Source organism: Girardinichthys multiradiatus, chromosome 12 (genome assembly GCF_021462225.1).
Source record: "Girardinichthys multiradiatus isolate DD_20200921_A chromosome 12, DD_fGirMul_XY1, whole genome shotgun sequence".
Lineage (NCBI taxonomy): Eukaryota > Metazoa > Chordata > Actinopteri > Cyprinodontiformes > Goodeidae > Girardinichthys > Girardinichthys multiradiatus.
The window spans coordinates 34,638,119-34,650,842 of NC_061805.1; the positions used below are offsets into that span (position 1 = coordinate 34,638,119).

Consider the following 12,724-nt stretch of genomic DNA (forward strand, 5'->3'; position numbering starts at 1 on the left):
GACGGACTTAACTGCAGAACTCCACAAATCTGCTTCATCACTGGGTACAATTTCCAGATGCCTGAAGGTGCCACGTTCGTCTGGTCAAACAATTATATATAAGTTTTAACACCATCATGCAGAAAGGAGACGGGTTCTTTGTCTCAGAGTTGGATGTGTTTTGATACAACTTGTGTGTATCAAGACTGCAACAAAATCAAAAGACTTGAAGGTTCTGGCTGAAGCTGGCAAGTGATGGTCTTTGTTCGTAGTTAAGAGTTCTATACTGATATGGGCTGAAAGGCCACTCGGCGAGGAAGAAGCCTTTATTCTAAAAACAGCATAAAAAGCCAGATTACTGTTTGCAAATGCACTCTGGAAAAAAGACCATTATTTTTGGAGACCTATCCTGTGGTTTGAAGCAAAAAGTCCAGAGTTTGCCAATAATTACTGTTGTTACATTTGAAGGAAAAAAGGGGGACGCTTGCAAGTCTAACAACACCATTCCAACTGTGAAGTACAGGGGTTGTACCATCATGCTATGTGATATGTGGACCTCTTCCTAAGTGCTCAAATAGTAGACCACTGGAGTTGTTTTGTCTTAAAGATGTTTCAATTCTCATCCAAAAGGGTTCTTCAGCTTTCAGCCTACAACCTTTTGGATAAGAGGTGAAATGTCTTCAAGAAACCAGAGTAGGAGCCCAGTTTATAATCCAGTTTGCAGGGGACAGGTTAAAGCAACATCTCAAGACATCAACCAGGAAGTGGAAGGTCTGGCATAAATGGGTCTTCAAAATGAAGAATGACCCTTAGCATACCACATTTTTCATACAGTTGTCATAAAGTCCAAAAAAAAGTCAATGTTTAGGAGTCGTCTTTACAAAGCTCTTATCTCAGTCCTATAGATATTTGTGGGTAGAGCTGTAAAAGTGTGTCCGAGCAGTTTGGCATGTAAATCTGTCTTGGTTGCACCAGCTCTGTCAGGAGGAATGGGCCACAATAAACAAAACATTTGACCCAAGTCAAACACTGTGAAATCATACCAAATACTCAGGAAATGTACACCCATTTCATTAATCTGAAGAAAGAAAGTGAAGGTTTTCTAAAATATTGTCTTCCATTTTTCTGGCGTTTAGGAAATTGTCATAATTTTGTTAATCCCCTCTGACCTAAAACAGGAAAGTTTTAGTCTAATTCAAAGTCAGACGGCGAGAAAAGAAACTTTCATTTTATGCCATTTATGTTCATATCTGGTTTCAACTGTGTCTCCATCCAAGATTCAGAACTCCAAGCTTTCAGGAGATCATCAGTCAGTGAGGAGTGGACCTGATGAGAAAATGATCCTCTCTCTCCAAAGTCATTAAACCGTGTTATAGTAGGAATGATCACACCATGAACTTCAATTTTTATAATTAAGTATTTCTAACCTATTATAAAGGTGGCATAAATGTCGTGAGTCTTTCTGGGACGTCTGAACAGGGTTCAAACGAAACCACTTCCTGTCTTCTTTTCAAAAAGCATCCTTCTGCACAGGAAGGAACAGGAAGTGTGCTCGAGCATTTTCTACCACCCTGATTGACACTCCCATTCAGACAAATTTGTTTTTCCCTCCTGAGATTCATTGCATCTTTCTGCTGCCTAGTGGAGACTTAACAATTAACCTCCTGTTAAGACTTCTGCTTTCTCTCTACCTTTGCTCACAGACACCTGAAATTGCATTGACACTGAACTGGCCAACGTGCATTATCCGCTTATATCACAGGACAGTAAGGGTTTACAAGGGCTAAACTGAGCAGATTCAGACATCCATCATAGATTATGACAGGACTGCTCAAAAAGGAAGGCTGTACCTGTGTTGAAATACCAACACTAACCTCTAAATAACCACATTCACTCATGTCACTTTCATTTACTGACTTCTTGCATTTAAATCTCAGCTGCAGTGACTTTCTGTTATTCCTGTAAATTGTGGAGTGGAGCCTCTGCTCTGTGAAATGTGCCAGGCTAAATTGGGATTAAAACAGCCCTGTAATACAGCTCTAAACCACAGGGAGCAGGGGATTACACTCTAGACTCACAGACTAGTTGGCGCAGTAATTTTGATAAAGTGACTTCTGCTGACCAATCAAATTGCTCAGGGGATTTTGTCGCTGGGTTTTTGTTCTGTTGTCACAGGTAGAGTAACTGTAAATGAGGTGAACTGTTTTTATCCTGACGTTAAGAGTCCCTCCTAAGATAAAGAGCCTCCAACCATAAGCTTCCACCAAATCTTTTACTGTTGTTGTCTTCTACATCAGTGGTTCCCAGAGTCACTCCTCACAAGCCCGTTGTCCTGCATGTTTTAAATGTTTTACTGATTTAACACACTTTAACCAAATGAATGGGTCTTTAGCAGGCTCTTGCACTCAATGGTGACTTTCTGAGCAGCTAATTTATCCATCTGAATTGCTGATGTTGTAGCAGTGACACTGAAAATGCGCAGGACACTGGGCCTTCAGGACTGTAGTTGGACACAAATAATGTCCCACTCTTTCTATCTAAGGAAGCCCAGCCAGTTGCATCAAGTTATTGACTTTCCAGGAAATCCTCTTCTTAATATGGCATATAACAACAGCAGGAAGGAACATTTTTAGATTAAAATAAACAGTTAATGGAAGCAGTAGATCTTTAAGTGGCTTTGTCTATGAAAGAAACGCAGCTGAACATAAGATCTGACCAAGTAGCGAAATCTATGGGATGAAGGACAGAGTCGATATACAGGTCCTTCTCAAAATATTAGCATATTGTGATAAAGTTCATTATTTTCCATAATGTAATGATGAAAATTTAACATTCATATATTTTAGATTCATTGCACACTAACTGAAATATTTCAGGTCTTTTATTGTCTTAATATGGATGATTTTGGCATACAGCTCATGAAAACCCAAAATTCCTATCTCACAAAATTAGCATATCATTAAAAGGGTCTCTAAACGAGCTATGAACCTAATCATCTGAATCAATGAGTTAACTCTAAACACCTGCAAAAGATTCCTGAGGCCTTCAAAACTCCCAGCCTGGTTCATCACTCAAAACCCCAATCATGGGTAAGACTGCCGACCTGACTGCTGTCCAGAAGGCCACTATTGACACCCTCAAGCAAGAGGGTAAGACACAGAAAGAAATTTCTGAACGAATAGGCTGTTCCCAGAGTGCTGTATCAAGGCACCTCAGTGGGAAGTCTGTGGGAAGGAAAAAGTGTGGCAGAAAACGCTGCACAACGAGAAGAGGTGACCGGACCCTGAGGAAGATTGTGGACAAAGGCCGATTCCAGATCTTGGGGGACCTGCGGAAGCAGTGGACTGAGTCTGGAGTAGAAATATCCAGAGCCATCGTGCACAGGCGTGTGCAGGAAATGGGCTACAGGTGCCGCATTCCCCAAGTCAAGCCACTTTTGAACCAGAAACAGCGGCAGAAGCGCCTGACCTGGGCTACAGAGAAGCAGCACTGGACTGTTGCTCAGTGGTCCAAAGTACTTTTTTCGGATGAAAGCAAATTCTGCATGTCATTTGGAAATCAAGGTGCCAGAGTCTGGAGGAAGACTGGGGAGAAGGAAATGCCAAACTGCCAGAAGTCCAGTGTCAAGTACCCACAGTCAGTGATGGTCTGGGGTGCCGTGTCATGCTGCTGGTGTTGGTCCACTGTGTTTTATCAAGGGCAGGGTCAATGCAGCTAGCTATCAGGAGATTTTGGAGCACTTCATGCTTCCATCTGCTGAAAAGCTTTATGGAGATGAAGATTTCATTTTTCAGCACGACCTGGCACCTGCTCACAGTGCCAAAACCACTGGTAAATGGTTTACTGACCATGGTATCACTGTGCTCAATTGGCCTGCCAACTCTCCTGACCTGAACCCCATAGAGAATCTGTGGGATATTGTGGAGAGAACGTTGAGAGACTCAAGACCCAACACTCTGGATGAGCTAAAGGCCGCTATCGAAGCATCCTGGGCCTCCATAAGACCTCAGCAGTGCCACAGGCTGATTGCCTCCATGCCACGCCGCATTGAAGCAGTCATTTCTGCCAAAGGATTCCCGACCAAGTATTGAGTGCATAACTGTACATGATTATTTGAAGGTTGACGTTTTTTGTATTAAAAACACTTTTCTTTTATTGGTCGGATGAAATATGCTAATTTTGTGAGACAGGAATTTTGGGTTTTCATGAGCTGTATGCCAAAATCATCCGTATTAAGACAATAAAAGACCTGAAATATTTCAGTTAGTGTGCAATGAATCTAAAATATATGAATGTTAAATTTTCATCATTACATTATGGAAAATAATGAACTTTATCATAATATGCTAATATTTTGAGAAGGACCTGTAGTTAGTTGGAGTAGTAGCTCCTTCATTGAATTTGTCCAGGTAAGAGACGGTGTTAAACACAGAAAGACAGAGATTAGTGTGTCAGCTCTAGAAAAAGAACATGTTATTGGCAGCAATAGCTCAGGTGATTAGCCCCATCCAGAAAGGAGACAGAAACACATACAAGGACATGCACTGATCAGAGACTTGTGTTCCGAGTTTTAAAACTTGTTTTTATAAAGCTCCGACCTGCCAAAACAAATGTGAACTGTCTGCAATTTTTGGTTAAGAACGATGAATAAAAAGTGTTCAAAATATCTCTTTTTAGGCACACATTTAAAATACAGACAACATGGTTGGTTTGCTTGTTGGTTTTTCTGCTAATGGTCTGCACTTGTGTACAGTTATAATTCCAGGATGCAGCAACAGTGTTTCTGTTGAATTACCTCGGTGCTGCAAGGGTGTTTTGGTGCCCAACTAACACTGATACACGGCAGATGTTTTAAACATACTGTTTGAAGTTGTTTACTGAACTAACTGGACAGGCTTTGCACTTTGGATAGGCTTCAATCTTTGTCAAAGCTTAGCAATTTTATCTTGGGCTGCTACTTCAGAAGTTGTTGATATACCTAACATTAAAAGGGTCTTGTGCAAACAGAAACACCCAGATAACTGAAGAGGAAGATAATGCAGCTGATGGCAGACTTTTATCTACAACTGATACAGTGCGAGTCAGACTAAGGTCACTGTTACATCACAAAACATGCATCAACATTATGATAAAAAAAATAAAAAAATCAGAAAAGGGATATTTGAGATCTTCACACAAATATGTACAATAATTCAGCTGGAACTTTCTGGAGAAATCATAATTACCCACATTTTTCTGAACATTTGAAATAAACTGTGTTATTTTTTCCTGATACTAAATTGATTAAGGGACATATTTGGCCTAGTGTTAAAATTTACTAGCTTTCTTTGTATGCAATTGTAACTGGGTGGTTGTTCCACAACTTTCAATGTCATTTCACTTTTATTTCAAAACGTATCAGGGAACCACTAAAAACTTTTTACAGCAGATTTACTGGGTCTACATTTGTAGTGAGGGCAAATGAGTTAAGAAATCTAATTAGGTTTCAACTATTGTGAAGTTTTACTTTTAAACAAAGTCATTTTAGAATGGTTTCTGTATTTGGTGCTAAACCAGTTGTGAAGTTGTGCAGGAGTAGCATTGGTACAGACTGAGCCAGCAGAGACTGAATGTTAACCCATTTTAAAAGGGTTAAAACAGCCCTCTTTTTTTTTTTCCAAATAATTTTTTTGGCACTAGAGGCCTTTATTTTGATAGTAGGCAGGCAGGAAGGAGGGGCAAAGAGAGGGGGAGACATTCGGCAAAGGTCGCCGGGTCCGAGACTCGAACCCGGGACGGCCGCTTCGAGGACTATATAGCCTCTATATGTGATTGCGTGGTAACCCCTACACCACCAGCGCCGTGCCTCAACAGCCCTCTCTTTTATGGTCATTAAGGCGTTGATGACTTGATTAGCAGAGTTAGGAAAATTTAATGTGACTTAGTACTCCACCATTAGGGAACAAAATACATAAAACATCCTCTCCTAGATTTTGCAAACATTTGAAACGACAGTAACCTGGAGGTAATAATGACACTGAGATTAATGAGGACATCTTATTTCAAAACAGTCTGGACAGACGAGGTGTTGTGTGGTGGAGCGGGTGCCACATATACAGAAGCTATAGTCCTTCATGCAGTCGTCCTGGGTTCGATTCCCGGCTCTGATACCTTTGCTGCATGTCTTCCCCCTTTCCCTCTGTGCACATTTTCTGTCAGTTAAAGGTGAACTATTATAATTGTTTTTAATTCAATTCAATTCAGTTATATAGTGCCAATTCACAACACATGTTGTCTCAAGGCACTTCACAACAGTCAGGTTCATACATTCCAATTAATCCTAACCATTGAACAGTGCAGTCAGAGTTAGTTTTTTATTCAAATTGGATTAAATGTTTTTCTGTCTAAGGAAACCCAGCAGATTGCATCCAGTCAGTGACTTGCAGCATTCCCTCCTCCCAGATGAGCATGTAGAGACAGTGGACAGTCACTGGTGTTGACTATGAAGCAATCCCTCATACTGAGCATGCATGTAGCGACAGTGGAGAGGAAAAACTCCTTTTTAACAAGACGAAACCTCCAGCAGAACCAGGCTCAGTGTGAGCGGCCATCTGCCACGATCGACTGGGGGTTTGAGAGAACAGAGCAGAGACACAAAGAGAACAAAGAAGCACTGATCCAGGAGTCCTTTCTATGGGAAGGAAAAGTAAATGTTGATGGATCTAGCTCCTTTAGTCGTTTCACCTAGAAAGAAAGAACAGATAAACTCTGAGCCAGTTTTCAAGGTTAGAGTCTGAAAGAGAGCACATAGAGTTTGTTACAGTTAAGCTCAGTCAATTGCCATGTCTAGGAGAGAGAAAGGGTTAAACACTAAAAGACAGGGCTATGTGGATCATCTGTAGAAGGTGAGCATTAAGTTGTTGCCAGCAGAAGCTTTTTAAACATTTGGGATAGGTCTATGGGCTATACAAAACATGTTGATTACATTTTTTGCACAAAATCATTCTTTGAGGAGATGAAATCTCATTATCTGTTTGCCCTTTTTTTAGCTCTTGTCAAAATGAGCTGTTTTAGGGCTCTGTCATATTTATGCACATTGGCTGTATCTGGCCACGCCTGCTTAGAGACTGTAAAACCAGCCGGTGAGACGAGATCCTGTACTAAAAATCAAGTGGGTGGAGCTCTGCTTCAGTTGCATGTGAGGGACAGGACTCGGGTAACGTTGCTAGGTGACAGTGTAATTGTCACGTCACAATTACACAGCTTTTGAAGCCGCGCGTTTTCTAGAAAAAATAAAATGTTTATAGCCAAAAAAAAGCTGAATGTTGTTTTGTTTATAGAAGCAATAGAGACCCAATTGGAAGTATAAAAACGATCAAAAAGTGAATTTCGCATAAATAGGTCCCTTTTTAGGCCACCTGTGCTAAAACAATATTTAAAAATAAAAGCTGTCGGCAAGTAGTTATCATTGGTGGCTACCTTGCTAGCATAAGATTGCACCTAGGGTCAGATATTAAGTTTGTTCAGATCTTTAATTGTGAGAAGATTACGTAATGGTTTAATGTCTCAGATCTCTAACTTCAGTAAAGAGTTTATAGACACGCCCTCCCAGAGACCACAAATGATCTGTCACACACAGATGTTTCTGAAAGGAGACTTTGTACCCTTCCTGGAGAGTAAACAACTGATCATTTACATTTGTAGCATGTTTTGTTGGATGTGAACCTTTTATGGCTTAGTTATATACAGATGCACCCCTATGTCACCTTAAAGACACGCCCACTTTACAAAACACTGAATGTTTCTCATGATCCTCACAGGTTTCAGTTATGGTCTGGGATATTAAAAACTTCACAGAAGCACAACCTTTTAATCTTGAGTCAGATCTTTTGATAGATTTGGTTTAACTTATGCATTCAGGTGGTTAGTTTTTGCTCCTATTATCTGAACACAAAACCTGCTGCTTTAATTCCAGGTTGTAGCTGCAGCTTATTTTTCTGCTTCCTGTTTTTGACGTGCTGAATTTATTCTGGAAATTCTTGCAGGAAGTTGGGATCCATATTTTCAACACTTGGACTCTTCTAAGGATGTGGGATTGTTTGGCTCTATTCTTTATATGCCAAGTGGACTTCTGTTTAAAAATAAATACGTTACACCTCCGTTTACAGGCCGAAGTGGATCCTGTGAACTTTGTTTGGATTTTGCCTCAGCCAGTCGGGCTGTACTTCATGTGGGGAAGGAAAGACTTTATACCATAGTTAAATTGTTTAATGCTGCAGCCTGTGAGATATATCTGAAAGGCAGATAATTAAGCAAATTCATATTGTCACTTGATGCAAGATCTTCTCATGGCTCACCCTAAGGCGCACCCAATCTCATGACCAGCATGACGGAGCTACATGATAAAGCTTCTGTGTTTACAGAAATACTGGTGCTAAAGCAAAAGAGGGCCATTTACTAATAATGTGTTAACACTGGAAATATCTGGGCTCGCCAGAAAACTGTTCAGGTTGCAAGTTCGACAATTACAGGAAGGCCTGTTTTTTTTGGGTGGTTGTAAACTCAACAACAGGCCTGTCCTGCTTCAGGAGCAAGTCATTCTTTGTTTTAAGTACAGGAAGTGAAGCTTCAATGGAGAACTATTTAACCCATGTATCATGTTGCTTAGCTTTATTGTCATGTTCCAATCAGCCTCTGTTTTCTTTGTGTTTTTGACATCAGCATTTTTTTTTATTTAATCCTGCAGAAGATGAGAAAAAACTATGTATTTGCATTTGCTTCTGCTTGTTTGGCCCCTTTTGATCCTTCAGGTTTTTACAATTTCCATTATTACCTACCCTACTAGTTTTAAAAAACCAAAAGGAGTCTCCATTAATGCGATATTTTGTACCTTAACCCCCTGGTGGATGTTTGATGCCCAATAATTTCCAGTCATTTTCGATAATCTGCTCATAGTCCACTGTGAAAGAAATGTGGTGATGTGAAGAACCTCTACCCACAGCAAGTCCCTTCGAGGTTTTTAGAGTTGATCAGGGGTCATTTTTCATGAATGGACTCACCGCAGGGACGATCAGAATTAGAATCCATGGAAGTCGTACACAATAAAAAATATGTTTTAGATGTATCTCTACTGCAGAAGACTTGATTCCAATGATTGCATTACGTCCTCAGCATGACATGAAGTGCTGCAGAAGCCTGTTAATCACCCATTTATTTAGGTCAGGTGTGTGGGAGCAGGGAAAGCCCTAAAACAGGGGTGTCCAACTGCAGTGCTTAAGGGTCAGTGTCCTGAAGCTGACTTAAATGGGTAAATGATGGCTTCTCAGCATGTCTTCAGGTTCTCCAGAGGTCTGGTAATGAACCAACCATTTGGTTTCAGGTTTTTGACCCAGGGTGACATCTAAAACATGTAGGACATTGCCCCTTGAGCCCAGACTTTGGACAACACTGACTTGAAACAGGCAGAAAAGCAGGACCTGAGAACCAGGATTAAGGACCACTAAACGAGAGAACTTAGTGAATAGACATCATAATCAAGACTGAGAAACACCGCAGACAGGTCAGGGGTAAAGTTATGAAGAAGTTTAGATCAAAACATTTTCTAGTTTTAGAATGGCCTGTCTAAATGTAGGACTTAAATCCAATTGTTAATCTGTGGCAAGAAGAATAAAATTAGATTAATTCCATCCAATCTGATTGAACCTGAGCTACTTATCAAATAGGAGCTGGCAAAAACATTTGTCTGTAGATGTGCAAAGCTGATAGAGACACACCCAAATAGACTTGCACCTCGAATAGCAATAAAAGGTGTATCTGCAAAGGATTCACTCAGGCGGGGTAAACAGAAATGCATGGCACAATTTTCAGGGTTTTATCCATAAAGATAAGAAAATCATGTATCAGTTCACTTCTACCTCATATTCTGCTCTACGTTGGGATTATTGGAATTTTGGACGACAGACCAAAATCCCAATAAATTCATTGAAGCTTGTGGCTGTAACGTCACAAATAGTTTAGAGTTCAGAAAGAATGAAAAGTTTTGCAAGGCTCTGTATACTGATAAAACAGCTTGTGAGGGTTTGAATGGGAAAAAGTACAGGGGTTGGACAATGAAACTGAAACACCTGTCATTTTAGTGTGGGAGGTTTCATGGGTAAATTGGACCAGCCTGGTAGCCAGTCTTCATTGATTGCACATTGCACCAGTAAGAGTAGAGTGTGAAGGTTCAATTAACAGGGTAAGGGCACAGTTTAGCTCAAAATATTGAAACACACAACATTATGGGTGACATACCAGAGTTCAAAAGAGGACAAATTGTTGGTGCACGTCTTGCTGGTGCATCTGTGACCAAGACAGCAAGTCTTTGTGATGTATCAAGAGCCACGGTATCCAGGGTAATGTCAGCATACCACCAAGAAGGATGAACCACATCCAACAGGATTAACTGTGGACACAAGAGGAAGCTGTCTGAAAGGGATGTTCGGTTGCTAACCCGGATTGTATCCAAAAAACATAAAACCACGGCTGCCCAAATCACGGCAGAATTAAATGTGCACCTCAACTCTCCTGTTTCCACCAGAACTGTCCGTCGGGAGCTCCACAGGGTCAATATACACGGCCGGACTGCTATTGCCAAACCTTTGGTCACTCATGCCAATGCCAAACGTCGGTTTCAATGGTGCAAGGAGCGCAAATCTTGGGCTGTGGACAATGTGAAACATGTATTGTTCTCTGATGAGTCCACCTTTACTGTTTTCCCCACATCTGGGAGAGTTACGGTGTGGAGAAGCCCCAAAGAAGCGTACCACCAAGACTGTTGCATGCCCAGAGTGAAGCATGGGGGTGGATCAGTGATGGTTTGGGCTGCCATATCATGACATTCCCTTGGCCCAATACTTGTGCTAGATGGGCGCATCACTGCCAAGGACTACCGAACCATTCTTGAGGACCATGTGCGTCCAATGGTTCAAACATTGTATCCTGAAGGCTGTGCCTGTATCCGGATGACAATGCACCAATACACACAGCAAGACTGGTGAAAGATTGGTTTGATGAACATGAAAGTGAAGTTGAACATCTCCCATGGCCCGCACAGTCACCAGATCTAAATATTATTGAGCCACTTTGGGGTGTCTTGGAGGAGCGAGTCAGGAAATGTTTTCCTTCACCAGTATCATGTAGTGACCTGGCCACTATCCTGCAAGAAGAATGGCTTAAAATCCCTCTGACCACTGTGCAGGACTTGTATATGTCATTCCCAAGATGAATTGACGCTGTATTGGCCGCAAAAGGAGGTCCTACACCATACTAATAAATTATTGTGGTCTAAAACCAGGTGCTTCAGTTTCATTGTCCAACCCCTGTACTTCTTCAACCACTTTTTCTTTCCCTAACCTTAACCTTTGAGGGGAGTGTAAAATGTCTAATAATGTTCACATCCAGATTAACTGTTGAATATTTTTCATATTAAGTTGCTTACTATGAACACATCCATGCTACATGTAGAAAGCCAAAGCAGACTTTCCGTCTGTGTGTTTTAATGAGACGTCGACACCTCTGGTTGAGATAACAGGCTGTTTGAATGCTTTATCACTCCTCAGGGAGCCTGATACACACAGTTCATTGGCTTTGCTTTGGAAGGACACGGTGCACCGTAAGATGCTGACACATGTTTTGGTAAACTGCCTATGAGCACCTCCACAGCCTTAATGAATCCAAACAGGGCATCTAGTTTGTGCATGTGGGGGAGAGGGATTATTGTTAAAAGCGAAGGGAGGTTGGATTGTCTGGTATGAAGTAAAGCAATAATTGCAACACAATTAAAGTCACCATGAAGTTGATGTGCAGCAAAGTAATACCTTGGTAAGATTTAGTATTTAAAAGTTTCTATTAGGATTGAGGTGAAAGCATAGTAATAAATAATGATGTCACTTCTAGGCAGAAAGATAATGTGTAACATGCTCTCATACCACAATGATTCACCATGCTCACACCTGACTCACTAGTTTTTTGGAATGACCCCCCCCCCCCCCTATAGATGATGACATTTTTGTCATTCAAATGCAGTAAGCTCAAGGGGCTGACTGTAAAAGTGTCTGCAACCTCCTTTCCAAAGCATGCAGGACTGTGTGTAGGTGTTGTCTGTAACAATGCCATTTTCCCCTACACTAGCACTTCAACGCACTGTTTAACCTCGTGTGCAGAACGAATCAGTATGGCCCATGTAGATCTGGGCATTATCATAAATAGGTGTACTAAGGGATTTTTATTTATTTGCATGAGTCAAAAAGTCAAACTTAAGAAATTGTGCAACCATTCACTTGTAATTTGTGTTAGAATTTAGCTGGCATTACGGTTTCTTTACTGCTGTACGTTACCATTGCATTTTAAATATGCTTTGTCATTTAGTTTTGCATGCACATGTTAAAAGTTTCCAGTTTTGTTGGAACATTGAAGGCAGCAGGTGCAGGAAAATCCAATATTGACCCAATGACTGCATGTAGGCATACAGCCACCAAATATCTGGGAGCAGGAATGTGTGGCTATCAGATGTTGTGTAAAAACAGACAAGTAGCTGAAGTACTGCTTGCAAAAAAGTATAAAGCTTTCATTCTGCCAGTGATATTCATACCGATTGAACGTTTTTAAAGATTTTGACACATTACAACCACACATTTTAATGTATTTTATTGGGAGTTTTTGAGCTACACCAACACAAACTAGTGTGTCATTGTGAAGAGAAAGGAGAATTAATAAGGGTTTTCAA

At 40.8% G+C, this 12,724-nt stretch overlaps 1 protein-coding gene across 1 annotated transcript in view; it reads left to right on the forward strand.

The window, feature by feature from the left end:
• Positions 1-12,724, forward strand: part of iqgap2 (IQ motif containing GTPase activating protein 2) — a 62,429-nt gene that overhangs the window by 9,880 nt on the left and 39,825 nt on the right. The window lies entirely within an intron of this gene.